At 36.9% G+C, this 12,985-nt stretch overlaps 1 protein-coding gene across 7 annotated transcripts in view; it reads right to left on the bottom strand.

The window, feature by feature from the left end:
• Positions 1–12,985, bottom strand: part of MFSD3 (major facilitator superfamily domain containing 3) — a 1,502,303-nt gene that overhangs the window by 238,485 nt on the left and 1,250,833 nt on the right. The gene's annotated exons all lie outside the window — the stretch shown is intronic.

Raw genomic sequence — 12,985 nt, 5'->3', positions numbered from 1 at the left:
AAATATTGCTCTTACAAACTTAGAAAGTTGCTGGAACAACAGGGTTTGCATAGCATGCATTTTCTGAAAAATATGAAGTTTGAAATTCAAATGTATGTCATTATTTAGTGACTTCAATCATCAGTGATCTGCCAGAAATATAAGGCAAAAACTGGACATTCTGCAAAAAATCTTGAGTTGAGAAGCATGCCTTTACGTGATGGGATAGCTATTAACTGTCCATGATTTGCCACAGATTTTTGCACTGACCCTTATAAAATGTTTGGTTTTCTATCAAAAAAAAAAAAAAAGAAAAACATGAGGATTACAGTAAGTCAGTAATAACATGAGTGACATCCCTCCTCTGGGCCAGTAATCAGGAAACCTCAACCCTTACCACTCAAACTTGTTAGGGACTTTCACTTGGAACAAAAAATCAATAGATATACACAGTATTTTCAGATGCAGCTCTCTGCACCAAGCACAATTTTCCTTAAGAGCACACAAAGAATGTACTTCTGTTCTAGGGCTGGATTTCCCTCTCTCTCATCAGGCCCTAAATAAGTCTCTCCACTGACATAGCTGTAGAGGTGAGTCCTCAACCAAGTGCTCTAAGCCAAGATGTCCACTACCCGCTCTGTGTCCCTGCTCCAAGCAGTTGATACACACATTCTTTGAGATTTGATTTTCACACACACGACTGGGAAAGGCTGGCATAGATTTATCAGCTATTCTCCCTCTGTCCAGACTATAACGTAGATGCTGCCGTCAGAAGACTCCAAAGCCAGCTACTCTAAGGCTCTTACAATTCCAATTATGCTGAGTAAAATTAATACTAATACAAAGGGTACTGTATGACCAATGCAGCAAGACTTTCAGGAGAGGCCACAGTGTCACCAAATAAATATAAGTGCTCTCAAAGGTTAAAATATTCGCTAAAAGACCATCCACAGTGAAAAGTTTAAATATATTTAATAATAAATAATAAAAGAACATGAAACTACTAAATATCTATTTAAAATCAACACCAGAGTTTCAGTCACAGAAAATATTAAAAATAACACTGATGGAAAGATTCACACAGATACAGAAAAACAATACTTAACTAATCTCACTATATATTCCTGACTGATCTAAAGAATTACTGTCCCCTAGTTCACTTACTAGAGGAAGGCAAGATGATGCAGGCGAATGCTCCTCCTTTGTTAGACCGCCCCGAGACTTCTGTCACATCTAGTATTAAAGCATCATTTCAGTGCTGGATTACACAATGACATCAAATACATCTGGTCATCTGACTCTGATTCACACACTACCCCCTTTACTAGAAAATGAACCAGAATCTAGCACATATGTATCACCATACACACACACAGAGTTTTGCTAAGATGTGTGTTGTAGCATCTGGAAGCTATAAAATCATTTCAGAAAATTAGTTCACTCCTAAGAAGAATACAATAGGATTCCTAGTCCTGGTTTTCACAGACATTTTGTCCCTGGCTGCAATCAGATCTGTAAGATACAATCTTTATGGTCTAAACCAGGTAATTTAATTTCAGACTATTTTTCAAGTTAGTTGGACTGAGATTAACCTCTTCTCTTCCAGTATCCTCTGCTACCATATATTCATTTCAACAGTTAGAAAACAGTCAGACATACATGTGTATTTCCCATCTGTCCCGCAGGATCCACTGTCAGTACATTTTTTAACACAAGCAGCTTTACAAATATATTCTCAACACAAGCACCTGTACAAATCAGTTTGATATACAAATGACATACAATTCTTTATAAAACTCCAGCTATCTATGCTGCCATATGTTACACATCCACTGCCCTACTTCTCCTGGCATAGCTGGAGGCAATACCTCATATCATTACACCATGCATTAGAGCTTTATACTTACTGTCATTCAGAAAATGCACGCCAATGCAAAACCTATTGTTTTATTAATATTTTAAGTGAAATTGAGCAATATTTAAAAACAGTCCTTGATTTTGGGCATTTGTCAAATTGTTTTTTGGCTTTGTGTCTGATTCTTAAACAAAGACATTGAGAGGAGTAATGGTGAATGTACCATGGACTAGCAATCCGGATTAGGCACAGCAGGTAGTGGAACAACACAGCCTGGAAATGGGCTGGAAAGACCTCAAAGGTCTGACTCTGAAAAAACATATGGCTCCTATCAATGAAAAAAATCTCCAAATCATCTAAAAACAGGTCAGCCTCTAATCAGAACTGGAGTGACCCTAAAGGAACAGAACAATTTAAATACTGAATCCTTAATAATTTTAAATCTGCACCAGCAATATATTCATTGGCCAATCAGATGACAAGAACAGTAACAAGATATGCTGATCAAAGAATTTTGTAAAATCTAAGAGTCAATAGAAAGGATACTGACCTGCAGTGGTGGTTGTCATTCACTAAACTGAAAATAACATTTACAGAATATATACTTAGATATGAATGTGATGGTTATCTATCTGCTGGTTTGGTGCAATGCCTATAAAAAATTCAACCTATTCCTATTAGAGTATGGCATGCTTCATTGAATTCACTAACATAAGGTAAATTATACTTCAGTGTTGATTGTAGTAACCACCAAATGTAACATTTCAAGCAAATAATAAACTGCTAAATGAAATGGCTCAAAGCAGATTTCTTAAAGGAGTGTAAGCAACAGATTTGCAGATTAAAAGGTTTATTCACTGAGCGATAACTAGGTCATCTGGCACCCTAGGCAGTCAACAGGCTAGCACCCCCGCAACTTAAATAATGTTAATGGGGAGTGACTGAAAAGGAGTGAAAAGTCATGGCCTACTATGGAGGAAAAATGACTGACTACAAATTTTAATATGAAAATTATAAAATGGAAAGATCATAAAGATAGGGGAATCAGAAGGACTTTCTACACAAAATACAAAGATAATAAGTGAAGAAATTATAAGAAATAAAACCAATAAGGAGACTAAGACTGTTTCCAATGTGATCTCATTGAGCAGCAATAAAGATCTTGAGAGATAAGGGAAAATAATACCTCATGAATAAGGGGTAAGAGTTGCAGCCTTGGAAAGTTTCTCTCTGCTGATCTGACTTAAGCATGTGACAAAAGTCATACAGTATGAAGAGGATGGACTAGGTCAGCTTGGATCTCAAGTCTATACTATGATAAGTAGTCCTTAGTTAAAGAAACAAAAGTAATATTGTTATCTCTATAGAGACAGAATGGATTGTAGCCCATTAGTTTCTCACACATTAGAAGTAAATTATTGGTCATACTTTTTTTTTTTACTAAACATTGGAATAAATATTACTAAAGATTAGTATAAACATAAAACAGAACAAACATTAACATCAACAGTACACAACTTGATATTAACCCACACTTGCCACTTGCTTCATATTCTTAAAGCAATGATATGTCAGCATTACAATTCTCCTGTTAACATGATGTTCAAGTTACTCATTAGTACGTCTATGGTCTTCACATTATAGTTGTACTTCATAACAACACAGTTCATATCAAGCCAAATCACCACATTAGACACCACAAACAACCTTCTATTTTAAAAATGCATCACTAGCCCAAGACACAACCTCATTATCTTTAAACTTTCATCCCCCTTACCCAGTTTTCAGGCAAACAAATGCATGGTCTGTCATCATATGACAACTCTGTGCTGGGAATGTACACATATATATTTCTGTTTAAATCATCATGGTCTCCCCATCACACCATAAAATTATCAAATCTTTCATGGTCGTTCTGCTTTCATGTACTATAACAAACCGAAACACCAACAATAACAGCAAAAATCTTCTGTTAACACATCAGAGAAATTTCAGCTTCTCTCTCCCTCATTGTCAAAAACCCATAAATGCTCACCCTCAGATTATCAGATGTCACCCACAATCCCTTCAAAGACAACAGATACTGAGTGTTGTACTCTGTTACTTAACAAGGAATCCTTAATAACAACAGCAAATGTAGCATACATGTCCCTACTTCTGTCATTAACATATGAACACTTAATATGATCCCTGATTAGATATCAGTTTCAAACTTCAATTCCAAACTCTATATTACCATTCTTTTGTTTTTCAAGGATGTACCAGCCAACTCACTTCATTCCAGTGCTTCTTCCAAGGAAGCAATTCAGCTACTTCATCAAAAGTTCAAAAGGGACTCAATTAGTAATTACAATCTTATGACTTAATTCCAGAGGGATAATGTACATCTACCATACTGAAGTTGTATGACTAAGCAATTTCTTAACCATGATAAAAATAAGAAGCAAATGAACGTGAGTAAATTAACATTAAGTTCCACATTACAAGTATGTGCATCAATTTTATCACACCATGTACCCAGCCCAGTTCAAACCCTCATGAGTCAAAATAACACTGTACTGTGCGCCCACCCCCACACGAGGCAAAGGCAGCTCAACCACATTATCAAGGCAACATCCAAGAGATTAACTTGATCCTTGACTTTATCCAATATATTTTCAAATTATATCCAAGTCACTCAAAAACCAGTTCACACACAGATACCTTACTTAGACATCTTTTTCAATATAAACATCTCACAACATATTTATATAAGTAAACATCCAGTCCAAAATGTATAATTTTCATATGGTCAAAAATCAAAAATAAAAAATCCAAAGTATACAGCTTTTATGCATACAATGTAAACTAAAACATACCTATAAAAAAAGACAAGTCACAGTTTCATTAAAGTCCAGCCATTTTCCAAAGGCCCACTATTATAGAAAATGTTCAACAAACCAACCAGTTAAAATGCATGAACCTAAATAGCTTTATTACAAAACAATCCCCCATTTTCTAGCATTAACAATCACTCATTATTATTTAAATTAACAGTTCTATAAAGTCAAGTTACAAAAGACCCTGCCAAATCTAGTTAATCTCATTGACATGTCATACCTCAGGAAATGTAATATCTAATGACTTGAACAGATTTAGATTGTTAAAAAATGATACAGTAAACTCTGCTTGTGTATCTGTGTACAGCAACTTAGTGCAATAGACAGAGCGTGTCCCTTATGTACGTACAAGTACAACCTAACAATCTTGTTTAGGGTCTTATCCTGAAAATATTACTACAGTACAACACTTTCACATGCTTGACTATGATCATTTAATGCAAAAAGGAAAGTAGCACATCCCCCCTCTATTATTAGCCATCATGACATTACAAATTAAAGTGGTCATCTACATCTAGTTATCAATACAATGACACATGCCCATACTAGTCCTGATAACCACAATCAATAGTGTTACAATGTATTTATATCTAGCAAGAATCACTGTTTGTCTCTCAATCCTCCTTACCACATATAGTGAATAAAAATCCCCGTAATAATGAAATGATACATGTCCCCATAAAATTGTCCTGTTAATACACATCTAGTAGAAGTCACCTATTTGGCTCCCAAGTCTCCTTTCAGCATACAATAGGTGAAGAACCTCATATTTTCCAGACATTGCACACTTTTGTGTAGATCAATAAGCATGTGTATATACCTTTAAGAAGCTATCCATGGGCTTGCACTAGAGTATAAATATTGAGCACGTGCGAGCTTGACTGCCATTTTGTAGTTAGCTGTTGAGATGTGAACATGTATGTATGTAAGCTCTGTTGGTTAGTTAGTTTTTTCATATTTAACGATGCTGCTATCCATCCTGATGTGTTTGTATGTATTAAACCATCTGAATGAAACCTCAAGCCTTCTTATTATTTGTAACAGAGATGAATGAGCGACATGGTGTCAGAAGTAGCATGCCTAAAGGACATAGCGTCAGAAGTGGCATGTCTACAGGACATGGTGACAGAAACGACATATCTAAAAGGGCATGAAGTCAGAACCAGCATACTAAAGGGACATGAAGTTTAAAATGGCTTGGTGAAAATAATTTAAGGCACTTATCTAGATGTTGGTGGAATACACAGCAGTGGACCATCCCAAAACTGTGCAAACTTTGTAAAACAGGTCATAAATGAATTTCAGGTATAAATCTCTCTCAGCACTATTTGTTATTCACATAATATGAAATGAGGCATACAGAATGCTCTCAATAATTTCTGCATAAACAAATGTGTACAATATTGATAAAAATACTCAAATTACTACCAAAAAAGTTTGAAATAAAGTCCGATTGCATAAAACAAATAAAATAATGGGAAACAACAGCATTTTTCGCAAAGCATATGTATTTTCCTATTAAGGAAAGATATCTGAGTTATCAGAAGTGTATAAAGTGTTTGCATGTTTGTGCAGTATTACAGTAAAGCTATTTTGCTAAGGCAGAGTACAGCCATTACAGAGCATATTTTGGAAAGTAAAGTATTTAGAAGAGTTTATTGTGCATTTGGATGTTATAAGCTCACAGGATTGTTTGTTCGTACATAATTACAAAGGACCGTATTTTCAGTGTGTTTGTGTATATATTGTGGGCAGAGCAGACTGATTTCAAAAACCCAGTGCACTTGTGTTTGACAGTAATACTGCTGACAACTGGAGAGTGTTTCAGCAAGAGTATGACATTTTCATTCAGGCTGCATTTTCTGATAAAGATGACCTTACAAAAGCATTTATTCTACTTAATTTAGCTGTATCAGAAGCTAGAGAAAGGGAATGCTTATTTGTCTATGCACCTGCTATCTATGCTGAAGAGGGGGAAAACCATCATACTGTTGTACAGGCTGAGTCAAGGGAGGACAATGAGTGCTTAAATGTAAATTTAGAGAAATGTGCAACCTCCAGACAAATGTTTCAATGGAAAGGCACTTATTTTACACAAGGAATCAAAAGCCTGGTGACATTTTTGCAGTGTATATATAACTGGCATAAGAAATAAAGCTAAAACGTGCAGATTTGGTGACTTAAGGGATGAGTTGATAAAGGACAGACTTGTGTGTGGTATAAAAGATGATGTTGTGAGAAAGATTTTGCTTTCTGACAGTGATTTAACTTTGAATAAGGCTATAGAGATTTGTCAGATATATGAGCTTACAGAAAAGCACACAAATATACTTACAAATGAGAGCAGCACTAGAAGGCACAGTAATAAAGCTCTTATTGATAGTATGCAGCACGTGGTTAAAAGAATCAGGTCCAAGCACATGGCAACCCCTGCCGCACCTAAGGGTAAACCCTAGAACTTTTTAGCAAAATCCAGACTTCGCACAGTCTCAGTGAAGCACAAGAGTGAGTCAGCAAACTCAAAGCATGGGCCTCCATCCACTTTCATTGCCAACTGCTGTAATTGTGGTGGAAGTCATAAATCAAAAGGGAAACGTGTTTTGCTTTTGGTCAACAATCCCACAAATGTAGTAAATGGAATCACTTCAAAAGACTTTGTAAATCAAAAGGCCCACACAGTTTTATAAAAAGGGAACATTTTAAGAAATGAGTTGCTCAGTCAGACTGTGACAAGCCTACTCTTTACGCTGATGGTGTGTCAGCGCTTCATGAAATGGTTAATGCAGTTATTTAAGGGGCAAGAATGAAGTATTTTGTACTGTTCAGATAAATGGCAAACCCACAGACCTCAAAGCTGACACAGGTGCAATGTTATGTCTGCAGAAACGTTTGCTACTGTATGTAAAGGTGAAAGGCTTGAATTGGCAAGGTGTGCGAAAATTGTTGCTTATGGAGGGGAGGAAATTCAAACCGAAGGCTCAGTTATGCTTTCCTGTTAGTCTGCAGGAAGAAACTACGATTTATTAATTTATGTGGTCAAGAGACACATCCAGGCATTATTAGGGCTCAAAGACTCTTTGACAAGGGGCTGATTTCATTTAACAAGGAAGTCCATCATGTTAGCTTAAAAGACCATGACTCTAATTTTGCCCAGTATATTTTTTCTACCTATGCTGATCTTTTCAAAGACAAACTAGGCAAACTTCCAGTCGTGTACTCCATGAAGTTAGACTCAGATTTCAGTCCAGTTATCAGGCCAGTATGTAAAGTTCCAATAGCCATGCAGGACAGTCAAGGCTGAGTTAGACAAAATGGTGGACAAGGTGTAATTTATCCAGTGGAAACTCCAACAAAATGGGTATCTTCCATGGTGGTAGCTCATAAGAAAAGCTCAGATGACATCAGAATATGTATTGACCCATGAGATTTGAACAAAGTGCTAAAAAGACCTCATCCCCCAATGCGCACATTCGAAGAAGTCGCAGCGTTGATGCCAAGTGCCACTATTTTTTCTGTCTTAAATGCAGAGAGTTCATTTTGGCAAATTCAGCTTGAAAAAGAATCCTCAATGCTTACTACTTTCAGTACTCTGTTTGGCAGGTATAGATTTTTCAGAATGCCATTTGGGAAAAATTCTGCAAGTGAAGTCTTTCAACGTCAATGTGCAATGGGGCAAATTTTTTCCAGCTATTCTTGTACTATTATAGTAGACAACACACTGGTAGGAGGTCGTGATGAAGCAGAACATGACAGACACCTCAGTAAATTTCTAGAAAGGGCATGTCAAGTGAATTTTAAGCTCAATGCACAGAAATGCAAATTCAGGCTACAAGAAGTTCCTTATGTTGGGGATTTATTTACGAGTACTGGCCTGCGACCAGACCCTTCAAAGCAAACAGCCATTCTCGAGATGCCAGTGCCAGACAATGTTCATGCCCTGTAACGTTTTCTTGGAATGGTCAACTACCTAGGCAAGTTCATTCTAGACGTGAGCCAACTACCAGAACCACTCACAGGACTTGACACGTAAAGATGCATCCTTTTCTTGGTCAGAGCAACACCAAAGAGCATTTGATGTCCTGAAACACAGAACTGCCAGTCCATCGACGCTCAGATACTTTGATGTTCACAAACCAGTTACACTTTCCTGTGATGCTTCGAAATTTGGACTTGGTGCAGTCATGCTACAAGAGGATCAACCTGTTGCCTATGTATCGAAAACTCTTACCCAAACTAAACAGCAGTATGCCCAGACTGAGAAATAGCTTTTGGCAATTGTGTTTGCATGTTCGAAGTTCCATGATTATGTTTATGGTAGACCTACCCAGATCAAAACAGATCACCAACCATTAGTCACAGTCTTGAGAAAACCTATGCATTCAGCTCCAGCCAGACTGCAACGGAAAGGCAACCTTATTTATCTTACTGATACATTATCCAGATAACACAGAAATACCAGTGAATAGAATAACAATCAATGTTCTCAATTGCTTCATGATTTTGAAGTCACGGAAGTGAGAAATTTTTCTTCCACACGACGCATGATGCTGAGATTGTAAAAGTACAATTTCAATCTTGTCTACAAGAAAGGCAACCTTATTTATCTTACTGATACATTATCCAGATAACCCAGAAATACCAATGAATAGAATAACAATCAAGGTTCTCAATTGCTTGATGATTTTGAAGTCATGGAAGTGAGAAATTTTTCTTCCACACGTCTTGATGAGCTGACAGACCACACAGCCACAGATCCAGTTTTACAAAGGCTCAACCACTTTATCATTCAAGTATGACCATCAAAGCAATCTTGCTTCCCTCAAGAACTGTAACCTTATTTTCTACACAAACATGAGATTTTGTCAGACAAAGGTATCATAATGATATCATAATGAAAGGTCAGAAAGTCATTGTTCCAAAATCCTTGCAACCTGAGTACATTACTATCTTGCATCGTGGTCACCCAGGAACAGAATCTATCAAAAGATGGGTGAGAGAGTATTTTGGCCTTCTATGTCACCAGACATTGAGACAGCACTTTCTTCATGTTCACTATGTAACAGTACTAAGCCTCATCAAAAAAAAAGAACCACTTCAGCTTAAGCAGATTCCGGAACTACAGTAGCCACTGATACCTTAGAGTGGAATGGCCAACATTATTTGGTGTTAGTAGACTCTTACTCCATTTGGTTCAAGATTTACTTAATTCCCAACCTAGCATCTAGTACTGTCATTACTAAGATGAAACATTATTTTGCTGTGCATGGAAGTCCGCATAAAGTTATTTCTGACAATGGCACACAGTTTACAAGCCAACAGTTCAAAAGAATTGCGGAAGAATTGGCCTTTGCTCATGTCACAAGTAGTCCAGTCTGGTTTGGAGGAACGTGCAGTTCAAAGTGCAAAACAGTTACTTGAGAAGTCAAAATGAGACAATAGTTATGTTTTCTTGAATGTCAGAAATATTCTTTGTGATACACATCTTGGTTCACCTGCTCAGAGACTTCTGTGGAGACAAACCAGAACCACATCACCACTCAGTAGTCAATTGTTGGTTTCATGTATCAAGAACAACAGGACAGTGATAAACAATCTGCTGAGGAAGCGGCTATCCCAAAGTCCTACTGCGATAAGACCAGTTGACTGCTCAATCCATTACTAGAGGGAGAAGTGGTAAAGATGCAAATGTCCAAGAATTATGACCAGATTGGTGTCGTGAAAAATATTGGTCCAGAGCTGAGACTGTACATTATAGAATCAGAAAGAGCAATTTTTAAGTAGATCGGAAACATTTGAGACCGGTGTCACAGCCTACACCACAGCACATAGCCTGTGACAGACACTCTTTAACTCAGAGTGAGTTGTACGGTGTTCCAATTCCAGAGGAAGTTCCAGAGGACATTCCTGTTCCTATGACAAATCCAGAGGTGGCTGATACGAGTTGTGCACCGCAGACTGTCCCTGTTGTTCAATCTAGTCCTAACTGTTATGTCATAAGATATGGTTGAATCTCTAAACCCTGTAGCAGATATGAAGCAACTTGGACATGAACACTGTGTTTTGTTTCTAATGTACATAGAAATGCATGCCTAGCTCTATTATTATTTTGCATGAAGGGCAATCTTTTTAAGGAGGATGTAGGTCAACAGGCATGTGTATATACCTTTAAGAAGCTATCCAAGGGCTTACAATAGAGTATAAATACTTGACTGCAATTTTGTAGTTAGCTGTTGAGATGTAAACATGTATGTATGCACGCTCTATTTGACTACGTATTTAAAGATGTTATTATCCATCCTGATGCGTCGGTATGTATTAAAGCATCTGAACAAAACCCCAAGCCTTCTTACTATTTGTAACAGAGACTAACGAGTGACACTTTGTAAAACAGAAAATATTTCATGGGAAAGTATAGTTCTAAGAGAGTACACAAATATTTGATCTTGACTATTTTCATCAATCTGCAAACTAATACTCATGCTCTACTGCAACAGAACACATCTGAGCACCAGTCTCTGCAGTACTTCAAGTAACAGTATCCTCTATTTCATAGGACAGTATTTATTTATTGCCATCTGGCAACCAGATAGGTGGAAAAGCCTTCATATCCTTTTCAGCCATGACCTAGGCCTAAGAAGACAGCAGTTTAGTACATCAAATATTCAGAGATACCACATTTCATAGAAAAGCAAAGCATTTATAATGCAGATAGAGAAATACAGTAAAAAGCAGAATTATAACATCTATTTTGAATAACTAAATATTTACAATACAAACAGAGAAAGGCAGCCTCCACATACTATCCATCACCAAACGCAAATTGGTAAACATTTGCATTTCAGATGGAAAGCATTTTCAACAATGTAGGAAATATCAATTTGTACTTTATCTTATGCCCATGACATTCTGTAATCTCTGTAAATCATCATCTCTGAAACAAAGTAGATTATAAAAATCCTGATCCCATGGCATCCATTTATCCTCTGTTATGCATCTTTTTTCTAGGTTGCCACATCTGCCATAACCTTTTGCTCTTTTGCATATAAAAAAAAAATTTAATGAACCAGAATCACTGACAGTCACCCAATCAATTGTTCAGTTATGATCAATGGTAACCAATATGCTTTCTCAATACTTTAGCTTTCTTAGTAAAACTAGATAACTACACCATCAACAATCTGTGCTTTCCTTTCCTTCTAATACTCTGCTCAGTCACAAATTCTGCTACACACTTTGGTCCAAAAGACTTACTCTAGTGTACTGCACAGCAGTAAGTCACTAACACCAAGAGCAAATCTTTTGAAATCTGGTCCCCTGCTTTATAGGCAAGCCTCACACTAAATTAGGACACCTGCACTGAGAACAAGCCCTTCAGGACTGTGGCAGGTTTACACCAGAGTAAGTCACTTACACTAAGAGGAAGTCTTTTGGAATCTGGTCTCTTATCATCTAGCAAAATCAGCTATTTTGATTACGTATCATTTGCTTATGGTTTTCCACTACTTTATTTCATAATTCACATCACCTCTGCCTCACTGGTAAAATGAGAGGGTCCGAATGGAGAGATGAAAAGTCAGCAAGCGAAGGAGAGTAGTAGTGCTTAAATTGAATTCATCCTCAAGTCTTGGTGAGTATCTTCATGAGGTATCTTCTGTTTTCTACAAAATCTCACCAAGGCGACACTGATCTATAGACTGTATTTATATAACATATATTGGTGACAGAAGTAGGTCAAAAATTAAAAGAGATAGCTGGAAGCACAAGACCCAGGATAAAAAAAGCCCAATCCTGGAAGGCGCACTGGTGCCAGGACTAGAAAAAAATTATAGTGTAGAATCCTCAAAATATGGAAACATCCTGCAATGGGGCCAGGCCAGGTCCATGGGGAGGATGGCCCCCTTTGTAAAAGGAAGTAGCAGTCCACAAAAATCTCAAAAACTGATAGGTCAAAGAAGAGCCATAAAGACAACAGACTGGACTATTGAGGATAAGAAAGAAATTATGTACTGTTACTATTACGCAAAAAGCCCAGAATTTCCAGACACAAGATATACAAAACGATTAAGAGAGAAATTAGAGCAAAGAAAAATATTTCCACAAGAAAAACTGTCAGAAGCTTCAAATGAAAAGTTGCATTCATTAATACAACAGATTTGTGAAAAACAGTATACAGATCAAGAAACTTTGATCTGTTTAGAAAAAGAAGAATCTGAGGAAATTTGAAAATATAAACAACAAAACAAGAGATATTTGAAAAGTATAAAAAAGAAAT

The sequence above is a fragment of the Protopterus annectens genome, chromosome 2.part0 (genome assembly GCF_019279795.1).
Source record: "Protopterus annectens isolate FY-2018-M chromosome 2.part0, PAN1.0, whole genome shotgun sequence".
NCBI classification, from domain to species: Eukaryota; Metazoa; Chordata; order Ceratodontiformes; family Protopteridae; genus Protopterus; species Protopterus annectens.
Note: the sequence above shows the minus strand (reverse complement) of the source record. Positions and strands in the feature narration are given on the sequence as shown.